The following is a 12,620-nucleotide window of genomic DNA, read 5'->3' on the forward strand; positions in this document are numbered from 1 at the left end:
CAAAAGTTTCGTTTTCAAGTTAAACAAACTCACCGAGCAACATAGGTTGTACTTTGTAAGTAAATATCCTTCCACAATAACAAAAAAAGGACATTCTGCTCCGGGAAGGGCCTTAGTAAGTCACATAACTCCCAAAAATAAGTGATGAGTGGTGACATTGCCTCCCACACCAGCTTTTTCAACTTCGTAGATTTTCATGGTGCCTGCTCTGGCATATTAAATTTCTTATCAGTAAAGATGGACTATGTTGCGCTCTCAAAGAGCCAATGGGTGAATTTAGCAAGTTTCAAGAACTTCTACTGAACCGCAATGACCCAAATACGAGAAAATATTTGGAGATCTTTGACGTCACACTGGTGTACCTGTGCTGGGGTTTCGGCTTGATACTTAAAGGGCCCCTGAAACGGTTCGGACAAATTTTGTAGGCGCGTAGGGTACAGCTTAACTAGAACATTCGCACCACAATTTAAGTGAAGCGTTACGTATTAATGGAGCACCAAGCGATTAGAAGTTACCCTCCTGCCTAGCCATGCTTTTCCTCCTCAACTCGCTCGCCGAGCGAGCGGCGCTAAGCTCCGCCTTCACTAATACTGCGTCACGATGCGACGTCACATTCTCCACTTCCGGTTGTTTTGGAGCACGCCCCCTCCCGCGCGAGACCTCTCCGCTAGCCGCTTGGCCGTCGACCAAGAGCTATCGAAGTAGCATGCGTTGCGAGCATTCTGTCGTAGCGCCGAACGTGTCTAGTATTCCGGTAACCACAGGCAAGCCGGTCATTTCGGCAAATGACTGGAGGCATAAACTCAAGCGGATGAAGGAACTTTAGCGTAGACGTACGTGAGCAGCCTGATCGGTCAGCACGGTCCAGACACTTGTTGGCGCAGCGCTTAACCAGTCAAACAAAGCACTAATATTGCTCTAACCAAGTGTAAAACATTCTAAACATTTATAAAAACAACGTGTTGATGATTACACTCCTGCGAAAAATACACACCAGCAGCAAAGAAGAATACACTTTGTTGCTGCTACTGTGTATGGTTGGGCTCTGTGCCACCAGGTGGCTGCACCGTGCAGACCATTCACATTTGCCCTTCTGCTCATCTCATGGCTCATCCCGGCACAGTCAGGCGGCCAGACCCTGTCCGCATGCGCTTTCGTTTGCCCTAATACCGGAGTCGCCAAACATTATTGCGTTAGTAATCTTCCGGTGTAAAGTGATGGCCACAAACGCGCAAATCCTGGCGTTGATCGAATAGCGGCAGTCCGATGCACAGCAGCCAGTTCGCTCGTATGCTGCCTTGTAGAGGGACACGATGTCGCAGCTTGACATATTGCCAGTCGCTAGGTTTGCAGTCCACAAGGCAACAAAGTCGAATCATAGTGCTCGCGAAAAGACTGAAACCGACTCTGACCGCGGAGCTCTCGTCAAAATGGAGTACGTTGTAACACAAGCAGACGACGCTTGCTGTGTGCCGGAAGTGCTTAAGTGTACTGAAAAATTGTTCTTGTGCCTTCCCTGTATGTTACTTTCTTTTTATAAAAACAAATTAACTAACATTCCAACTATTATGAAGATCATTTGTTTACCATAAAGTTGGAAAAATTATCGATCACGTGCCCTGGTCAGCCAGTCGGATAGCTCGCCCCACTGACGTCATATGGGTGATTTCCGTCATATGGGTAGGGGCGGCTTAAAATTCCGCCGAGCAGCGTGCTTCGATCGGCAGCGATGTGCATTTTTAAAATCTTATAATAAATTACACGCTTTATGCGGAGCACTTAGATGTGTCAATTAATGATCAGAAGGACCTACTCTAACGACTCAGTATGTTCGTAGAAAATCGTCAAAATCGTTTCAGGGTCCCTTTAACCCTTTGAGGGTCAAATGCGACGAATGCGACCGCCCAGGGGCGAATTTCTTTATTGCACATTTAAAATCTTGACTGCCCTCTTTCGAAAACAAATTTACCGCAATTTTTTAGAGTGACCATAAAGTAAAAAAAAAATTTTCAGTAGGTAAACATGCATTGTTTATTCATGAATACAGATGGGGTTCCATAAATACTTCTACTAACAATAAAAAGGTACATACACTGAAATAGATATACTGTACAGTTATACCTCGATATAACGAAGTCGGTAAAATTGGCAGTTTGCTTTGTTATATTGAAATTTCGTTGTATTGAAATTCAACTTTTGTGCAAATAGGTACAGTCGCTGATAGTTTTTTCTTTCACGGAAAGGGGCCGCATAATTATCCGAAGCATCGGGCAATCGAAAAAAGCAAACTTGAATCAGAAAAATATTCATTTTGATAAATTTGGGAGTCGGCGACAAATGATGCAGTTTCATGCCACGTTGTCAATATCTTCACAGCGAAGCCAGTCATGCTCTTGCGCGCACTGCGCGCCTGCGCCTGATAGCGTTGCCCACATTAGGATGACGCTATCGTGAAAAGCGCCAGAAACAGGAATGAATTCTTCGTCTGCCTCTTGCTCTAACGAGTCGCCAAAACTTGCGATTATGCAACCTCCAATACTAAATGTGCAGGAAGACAGTTTACATGACGCCACGCTGTCCAGGCACGCCCACTCTTTGCACACGTGGCAGATTACCTCTAAAGCAGGGTGTGCGGCGGTGTATACGTTCAGACGCACTTACAGCCATGCGGAGCCACGGCTGAGACGTGTTCCAGCAATCGAGGCATGCATCATCTTACCCCTTTCCTTCCCTCCCCCCCCCGGCCCCTGTTACGTTTCGCCTCTGACGTGCGGTATAGCCGGCGCGGATGCAACGGACGCCGGGGCTTCGTTCACAGCGGCGGACAATTTTGGCCAGTTCAGCGCTGTCCCAACGCCTCCTGCTAAGCGCGTCCAGGCATGTTTCAATGCCGCGTGTCGTGTGTGTGTGTGTGTGTGTGTGTGTGTGTGTGTGTGTGTGTGTGTGTGTGTGTGTGTGTGTGTGTGTGTGTGTGTGTGTGTGTGTGTGTGTGTGTGTGTGCATGTTGGTGCCCACGCCTGTCAAAGCGCGGCAGCCGGGCAGAGGAGCTCCCCAACTGTGAAGCGAGGAGGTCTGACCGACGCCGGCCCGGTGAATACTTGTCACAATGTGTCCGTGCGTCGCCGTCACGTGCGCCTCTTCCGAGCCGTTCCTTCTTGCCCTCGACTCCGAGAGTATAAAAGCAGCTGCCCCCGGACGCCAAGTGAGAAGCTTCGATTTATTCAGTCGAGTAACGTGGTCTCCCGTTTCTCCACTTCGGTCCACCTGACCGGCCGCTCTTTTGCGATGCTAGAATAAACAAGTTGTTCTGTTAGCAGTCGACTCATCCTTTGCCAGGACCTTCGGATGCTTCCAGCTGTGCCCCAGGCCGCCAGGCCAACGCTACCCTTGGGGCTTGCGATCCATTTGCAACAACTGGTTGCCAGCGGTGGGATCGCGACAACGGAGGCCAGCAGCGAAGATATGCGGTCGACTGTATGCTGAGCAGCACAACGACCATCTGGGAGCAGTGCAACGAGCCCTGTGTAATGACTGGTTGCCTGCAGCGGAACGACTGCGCTGAATTCTTGGCTGCGAGGTTTGGTGAGTGCGGGACTTCCTTCTTCTGAGTTTTGCCAGGCTTTTGTTAGTGTCAGAAACAGAGCTGGTAATTGTGGTTGTCGTTGCTGCCGGGTTAGTTTGCGGCAGCAACGACAATAGTAGGCAGTAGAGAAAGCAGCATTCAGAGCAGCCATGGATTTGAAGTCGTTGCGCAAACCGAAATTGCTGAAGCTTGCAAGAGAGTTGGGTCTGGATGTCACAGACAAACTGAGAAAACCAGAACTGCTAAAGGCTATTCTTGAGTTAGAAGCTGAGGATGACGAGCTGTCGGAATGCCTTGAGACCATTGAGGAGAGGGAGACGGCAAAAAGACAGGAGCGCGAACGTAAAGAGCAAAAAGAGAAAGAGGAGCGCGACCGTCAACACGCTTTGGAAATGAAGCGTCTCGAGGTAGAGATGGAACGCGCTCGTAATGGAAGTCAGGCACACGGTGCAGGAGAACGAGTATCGTTCAAGATGACTGACCTGATGCGGCCGTTTAAGCTTGGACAGGACATTGGTTTGTTCCTGGTTAACTTTGAGCGAACGTGTGAGAAGCAGGGGTTCTCTCAGGAAACGTGGCCACGGCGCTTGCTCACTTTGTTACCTGGCGAGGCGGCCGACGTAGTCGCTCGCTTGAAGAGAGAGGAGGCAGAGGATTTCGACCAAGTGAAATCGAGTCTGCTAAAGAAGTACAGGCTGTCAGCCGAGGCGTTCCATCGGAAGTTTAGGGAAAATGAGAAAGGCAGAAGTGAGTCATATACAGAGTTTGCCTACAGGCTTATGTCAAACATGCAGGAGTGGCTCAAAGAAGAGAAAGCGTTTGGTGACCACGAGAAAGTTCTGTAGTGTTTCGGGCTGGAACAGTTTTATAGTCGGTTACCTGAGAACATGCGGTACTGGGTCTTGGATAGGCCAGACGTTAGTATGGTGGCTAAAGCCGCTGAGCTAGCCGAGGAGTTTGTGACACGTCGGGCTCGCGGAGCTAAGGACGGTCAAAAGGGTGAATTTGGCTCCAAGTTTGAGAGGCCGAAGTTCACGCCCATGAGAGCAAGGGGGGACACACGTAGTGCGGATGCGAGTGAAAGCAGTCTGACCGAACGTAAGGAGACGGCGGCAGCCGAAGCCGAACACAGAAAGTGGTTCGAGACGAGGCAAGCGCGCGTGTGTTATACGTGCCAGAAGCCGGGTCACTTTTCGGCGCAGTGTCCGGAAACAAAAGCAAAATTCGTGTTTTTGTCATTATGCAGCACTGACGAGAACATGAAGCTTCTTGAGCCTTACATGCGAGACCTCCTCGTGAACGGGAAAGAGTGCCGAGTGCTTTGTGATTCCGCAGCTACAATGGATGTAGTTCACCCCTCTTACGTAGAACCCGATATGTTCACGGGTGAGTGCGCATGGATCAAGCAAGCCGTGGAAGCTCATAGCGTGTCTGCCCATAGCAAAAGTCCTTATTGAAGGACCTTTCGGAGCATTTGAGACGGAGGCCGCAGTGTCATCTGTGCTGCCCCCCCAGTACCCGTACCTATTTTCGAACAGGTCCGATCACCTCCTGCGCGAGAAGGGTATTTTGTTTGGTGAGGCTAGCGTTCAGGCCTTAACCAGATCGAGAGTTCAGGAGCTCGCTGCAAAGGTGGTAGTTGCGGGGCCGACGTTGTCGAATAATGAGAAAGGGTCGGAGGCGCAGCAAGCCGATATTCAGAGCACGTCCGAACTGAATAAAATTGAGCCTTTTGCGTTGAAGGCACCAGATACTGGAGAGGAAATGCCCGACACGGGAAAGTTAGAAGAGCTATCTGCAGATTTGCTCATCGCGCCTACGTCAGATGGACTTAATAGGTTGCTAAAAGTCAGCCGGTCGGCTTTGATAGCCGAGCAAAAAAAAAAAAGGGTGGCAGCCTAGAAAACATGCGCTGCAATGTCAAGGAAAGTATCGCCAAGAAAAATGCTCGTTTTGTGGAAAGAAGTGGGGTCCTGTACCGGAAGTATCTAGACCGCAGGGGAGTGGAGTTCGATCAGCTGATCGTGCCTCAGTGCTACCGCCAGGATCTGTTGCGCTTGTCGCATGCAGGTTCGTGGTCCGGACACCTAGGAGTTAAGAAGACTAAGGACCGTCTCTTGCAAGAGTACTATCGGCCAAGGTGTTTTCGTGACGCAGAACACTTTGTGAGGACATGTGACACCTGTCAGCGGGTGGGCAAACCAGGGGACAAATCGAGGGCGCCGTTGAAGTTGGTACCTATCATTAAGGAGCCTTTTAGACAGCTCGTTATTGATACAGTGGGACCTCTGCTGGTAACAACCACGGGGTACAGACACATTTTGACTGTGATCTGCCCAGCGACAAAGTTCCCTGAAGCAGTGCCGCTTAAAGAACTCAGCTCAGTTGAGATAGTCAATGCACTACTGTCCATATTTGCGCGAGTTGGTTTTCCTGCGGAAATCCAGTCGGATCAGGGCGCAGTGTTTACTAGCACTTTAACGACAGCCTTTGTCGAAAGGTGTGGGGTAAAGCTGTTACACAGCTCAGTGTACCACCCACAGTCGAATTCAGTTGAGAAGCTCCACTCCGTCATGAAGCGCGTGTTGAGAGCATTGTGTTTTGAACAACAAACTGACTGGGAGCTGTGTCTGCCGGGGGTGATGTTTGCATTAAGGACCGTGCCGCATGCGGCTACGGGGTTTTCGCCAGCTGAGCTGGTGTACGGTCGCTCGCTGCGGTCTCCGCTTCGCATGCTTCGAGACTCGTGGGAAGGCAGGAGCATGACCCAGTGATGGTGTAGTATGTGCTTAGGCTCCTCGAACGCTTAAGAAGGGCACAGGAGTTGTCAGGTGAAGCAATGGCAAAGGCCCAGCAGAGGGCCAAGGTTTATTATGATCGAACAGCCTGGGCCCGTCGTTTTGAGGTGGGCGATGAGGTAATGATATTGTGCACATCGCTAAAAAACAAACTCTATGTGCAGTGGGAGGGCCCAGCACGGGTTGTTCAAAAACTTTCGGACGTTAACTACGTTGTGAGTCTGCCAGGAAAACGGAAAGCACAGCAAGTTTACCACTGTAATCTGCTCAAACCCTATAGACAACGGGAAGCAGTGGTGTGTATGATGGTAAACGTTCCCGAAGAGCTTCCGGTCGAGCTTCCGGGACTAGGCTCAGTGACAAACAGGGAAGACACCGATCAAGTCATTAGTGACTTAATCAGTATAGCACAGCTGTCGCCTGAGCAGAAAACCGAACTACACCAGCTCTTACAAGAGTTTCAAGGTCAGTTCTCTGAGAGGCCTGGTAGGACTTCTGTCCTTACTCATGAAATAGAACTTACCTCCCCAAAGCCAGTACGATCCAAGGCGTACCGGGTGCCACCCCGCCAGCGCGATATTATGGAGGCTGAGGTAAAGAAAATGCTACAGCTCGGTGTTATTGAGGCGGGTGGGAGTGATTATACCTCCCCTTTGATTTTAGTTGAGGTACCGGGCAAGGAACCTCGTCCTTGCGTCGACTACCGCAGGCTTAATTTGATCACTCAGGATCAAATTTATCCGATCCCTAACATCGAGGAGCGCCTTGAGAAAGTTAGTAGCGCTCAGTTTATTTCCACCCTAGATCTTGTCAGGGGTTATTGGCAGGTTCCACTTACAGAAGAGGCTAGTAGGTATGTGGCGTTCATTTCACCAATGGGAACATTCCGTCCTAAAGTTTTGAGTTTCGGTTTGAAGAACGCGCCATACTGCTTTTCAAGCCTCATGGACAAAGTGTTGCGGGGACAGGAAGAATTCGCTTTACCGTATTTAGACGACGTAGCGATATTCTCCGCATTCTGGTCTGAGCATATGGCACACTTGCGGGCAGTGCTAACCCGCCTGCGCGAAGCGGGCTTGACAGTCAAGGCTCCCAAGTGCCAGTTAGCACAGGCTGAGGTTGTCTACCTCGGTCACGTGATTGGACGGGGTCGTCGCCACCCCTCTGAAATAAAGGTGGCCGCTGTGCGAGACTTCCCGCAACCGCGCACGAAGACCGATATTCGGTCGTTCTTAGGTGTTGCCGGCTACTATCAGAGGTACATCCCCAGGTACTCTGATATCGTGGCTCCCCTGACGGATGCTCTAAGAAAAACAGAGCCCCAAACAGTTGTCTGGGACGAGACAGGGGAAAGAGCTTTTAGTGCCCTAAAGAGCACCCTAAGAAGCCAGCCTGTGCTACGATCGCCAGACTACACAAAAGGATTCGTTGTTCAGTGCGATGCTAGTGAGCGAGGCATGGGCGTTGTACTGTGCCAACGGGAAAATGGAGAAGTGGAACACCCCGTCCTGTATGCTAGTCGTAAGCTGACCAGTCGTGAGCAGGCGTACAGTGGCACCGAGAAAAAGTGTGCGTGTCTCGTGTGGGCCGTTCAGAAATTGTCATGCTACCTAGCCGGCTCGAGGTTTATCATTGAGACGGATCACTGCCCTCTCCAATGACTGCAGACCATCTGCGCTGGAGCCTCGCTTTGCAACAATATTCTTTTGAGGTGCGTTACAAGAAGGGGAGTCTCAACGGTAACGCCGATGGCTTAAGTCGAGGCCCCTAACGTAAGAATCAGCCTCAAAGTTGTTTGTTACTGATGTTTTTCTTCCTAAGGCAGGATTTTTAACATATTGCTTTTGTTTAGTGTTTCAAAGTCATGACATGCTTTCTAGTGCAATTTTCCAATTTGTGGACGCGTTCTGAGTGCTGCTAGACTACTGTAAGGAACTAGGCAGTTTTATAAAAGGGGAAAGAGCCTGGCATGGCTTAGTGAGGGTTGTGTCGTGCTTGCTGACTGAGCGGTTGAGTTTTGGCGTAGTTCTAACGCTTGCTGGGAACGAGAAAAAAAAAAGCAACTCTCCGGAAGTCACTTTGCAGTGTCCTGTGTGAACCTGAACGTGAGAACAAGGCCTTCTCGGTGCGCTGCGATCAAGAAACGCCGAGGGACGACCGACTTCGGTTATGAGCATCATCGAGCAACATCCCTCCGGACAGCGGATGCAGTCCCCTGACCATCGGGATCTCCTTCTCCCGGCGGGGCGGTCTGTTACGTTTCGCCTCCGACGTGTGGTATAGCCGGTGCGGATGCAACGGACGCCGGGGCTTCGTTCACAGCGGCGGACAATTTTGGCCAGTTCAGCGCTGCCCCAACGCCTCCTGCTAAGCGCGTCCAGGCATGTTTCAATGCCGCGTGTCTTCGTGTGTGTGTGTGTGTGTGTGTGTGTGCATGTTGGTGCCCACGCTTGTCAAAGCGCGGCAGCCGGGGAGAGGAGCTCCCCAACTGTGAAGCGAGGAGGTTTGACCGGCGCCGGCCCTGCGAATACTTGTCACAACGTGTCCGTGCGTCGCCGTCACGTGCGCCTCTTCCGAGCCGTTCCTTTTTGCCCTCGACTCCGAGAGTATAAAAGCAGCTGCCCCCGGACGCCAAGTGAGAAGCTTCGATTTATTCAGTCGAGTAACGTGGTCTCCCGTTTCTCCACTTCGGTCGACCTAACCGGCCGCTCTTTTGCGATGCTAGAATAAACAAGTTGTTCTGTTAGCAGTCGGCTCATCCTTTGCCAGGACCTTCGGATGCTTCCAGCTGTGCCCCAGGCCGCCAGGCCAACGCTACCCTTGGGGCTTGCGACCCATTTGCAACACCCCCTTGCGTGCGCTGGATCTCCTTACCGCGAGCTCGCTCCCCTCCGCCTCTTTCTCTTTGCTCGCGTGGGAAGGTGGCACTTGTGAAGCCACCATCTTTCTTGTCTCACCCTCACACATTTTTTCACTCGCACCCAAAGCACACAGTCCACGGGGCGCAATAAGATGTTATTGCACCTGGACTTTATATGGAAGATAATGTGGCTCCACTTCGGCGGTTGCACTTGTCTCGTGGCACGTGATTTGAGAGGTGCGTTTGCAAGTTTCCATTTATTGTCTCGGCATTCCTTTGCGGCAGCAGTGAAATTTCGTTATATTGAAATTGTATACAAACACAGTTCGTTATATTGAGGTTCTAAATACATGCTGTTTTATGGAAACGAGGTTACTAGAAGTTAAATACTTCATTATATAGAAAATTTCGTTATATTGAAGTTCGTTATATCTAAGTTTAGCTGTATTCTGATATGGCACGTGGGTAGTAGTCCGCATAGGAGATTTTACGGCTCGACGCACTTTCAGCAGGATAACCAGCGTGCGTACCCATACCGTTACGGAACCGTGTATGTGAGTGCACACAAGAAAATTCTACGGTTGTGTGCCTATCAGAGAAACCAAACAAGTAAGAAACCTGCAGTAATCCTTCGTTTCATCACCAATGAGGACGAGGGGCAATCAGTTTTTGAGAGCCGAGTCTCGAGAAATAAAACACAGGCATGGCAGTGTCATTTATATATGGTAGCATCATTTGTGTATGTATCAGCGCCCGCCTGTGAACAGATGTAATCGCACCCCTGTGAGCAACAGACAGGTGAGCATCTAGCGGTAACCCTTTGAGAGATTAGGAAACAGGTAGCCATCAGTGTTTAGGAGCACAACGAATGGAAACAGCCCACGAGACAAAACCAAAACTGCCGCGCGTCCTTGAATGCATGGATGCCCGAGTGGTACCTGAAACGCCAGCATGAAGCAGCCATGGAATGAAAACTAAGAGACTAAAGAGCAAATAAAGTATTTCTTGTATCTACACAGGGTGGCAGCACTTGCCTGGTAATGAAAAGTTGAAAACATTGTGCATTTTTTAAACATACAGACGGCACTGTCAATATATGGCATTGACCATTTGGGACTTGTTTGCAATGCCATATGTTTATGGCATTGACCGTCAGAGGATTAAAATACATACGACTTTGACAGGGTGTCTACCAACCGGGAAAACTGGGAATTCTCAGGGATCTTTAATAGTCTGGAAATACTCAGGGAAAACTCGGGGTATTTGTGCTTCTATCGGGGAAAATTAGCTGTAATATTATTGAAAGGAAACGTAATTTTATTGAAAGGGAACGAAAGTCACGGTAATGCTGGCTTGAGTAACAGAGAGGAATCGTAATGAATCGTCTTTGACGCCGTGTCGTCGGCTTGAGGAGTTTCCAGTGTACCGTCAACTACCGACTTTTTGGACGCCCGATAATTCGATCGGCTTCGCGGCACCACCATGTACCCCATAGAGCCTCTGTATTCGCAACTTTCACGTACAGTGGCGCGGCTGGCTGCCGCCTGTTCGTGCAGCGTATTGGTATTGTCTATGCTTTTCCTTCACTTTTGGTTGATGTTTTAACGCGTTCAAAGGTCCCGTGGGATCCCGAAGGCCACTTTAACATGCTCACAATGAGCAAACGTAGAAGTAACCGTATTTGCTGCGTGCCGCAATGGGTGCCGAGCGGTAGTTATGTGGTAGGTAATGTGAGCCTTCACTCATTCCCACCAGCTGCATCCATGAGAAAGAAATTGATTGTTAAGCTGCGGATCGGCAAAGCTGTCACAGAAGTGATCAAGGTTTGGAGTGCGCACTTCATGCCGGAGGACTTTTTTTGGAATACGACAGATGAGTGACGATTCCGAGCACTTGAAATCGCAAATAGGTGCACCTCCATAAAGACGCAGGCATAGCACTATATTATGTGCAGGGAAAGAAATAATGCACAATCTTAACTCAAATGTGTTGTAGGATGATTGACGCTTGCGTTCTTGCCACTCGTGCCTTTGTGGCTACGTTGGAGCACAAACATTCTCCGTGAAGCCTTGTACCTGCTTCAAAATTTCTTGTTTTCGTTCATGCATTCGGGCTCTGCAACGGCGGCTTGACATTCCACCATTTTCGAACAGACAGATGAGTTTCTCATTTGTGCATCGAAGCAAAGTGACGCAGGCGTAGAGGGACCTGGAACTCATACCTGTCGACGTCTGCCACTTCGATGTGCGGCTGCAACGTGTGCACAGGCTCGCGTGACTACACTCGTAAGGTAACAAATCCTAGTCCAACAAACGTCAAACTATTGTGCAGTGATCGCGTAGCAAACCCTCAGCTGATCTGCGTGTATATTATTTTACAAAGATAACTGGAAGAATGAAGCGAGCATTGCTGCGGACCGGTAAATATCGGCTATGTATCGCTTGATCTGTCTATAGGCAAGACGCGGTAGGACTCACACAGGCTGTAAAACTACCGCGAGACTGTAGCTTGCACAGCACGCATAAAGCACAATAACTAAATTACAAGGGTGAACGGTTATCGTATTAGCTCGCAAAAGCAGTCAGATATGGTTTTTTGTTTACTTCGCGTGTTCAACATCCAGCTTTGTGAACACGGGCAGGGATAACTATACAAGAAATTTTTGCACACCGAACACTGCTTTAGGGCTGCTTTTCACGCCGTCGATGTAAAGGACTTCGGTCGCACAACACCAGGAAGGTTTTTTTTTTCTCGACAAGGTGGCTTGTTCAAGCGGTCTAAGTAACAACTTGCAGAGAGCACCACACCATATGAAAGCTCATGGTACCCGTTCAAAGAAACACTGCTTGAAACATTGGGAATGACATCGGCGGGCATAGAGTTCGCACTGTCCAGCATGGCAGAGGTGGGGGATCCGGTGGAAGCGGCTGCAACAAGCGCGGTCAGCTGTGATTCTGATGTCTGATTGCAGCTCTTTACATCAGGCGCCAATGTGGTCGGAATAGACGCGGCGGCATCCGCGGCGGCGGATGCCGCCTTACGAGTGCAGTCACCTTACGAGTGCACCTTACGAGTGCAGTCATGCGCGCCTGTGCACACGTTGCAGCCGCACATCGAAGTGGCAGACGATGACAGGTACGAGTTTCAGGTCCCTCTACGCCTGCATCACTTTGCTTCGATGCACAAATGAGAAACTCATCTCTCTGTTCGAAAATGGTGGAATGTCAAGCCGGCGTTGCAGAGCACGAATGCATGAGCAAGAACAAGAAATTTTGAAGCAGGTACAAGGCTTCACGGAGAATGTTTGTGCTCCAACGTACCCGCAAAGGCATGAGTGGCAAGAACGCAAGCATCAATCATCCCACAACACATTTGAGTT

At 49.8% G+C, this 12,620-nt stretch overlaps 1 protein-coding gene across 1 annotated transcript in view; it reads left to right on the forward strand.

Annotated features, from left to right (window-relative positions):
- Window positions 1–12,620, forward strand: part of LOC126536123 (uncharacterized) — a 71,488-nt gene that overhangs the window by 48,409 nt on the left and 10,459 nt on the right. The window lies entirely within an intron of this gene.

Source organism: Dermacentor andersoni, chromosome 4, assembly GCF_023375885.2.
Source record: "Dermacentor andersoni chromosome 4, qqDerAnde1_hic_scaffold, whole genome shotgun sequence".
Taxonomy (NCBI): Eukaryota; Metazoa; Arthropoda; class Arachnida; order Ixodida; family Ixodidae; genus Dermacentor; species Dermacentor andersoni.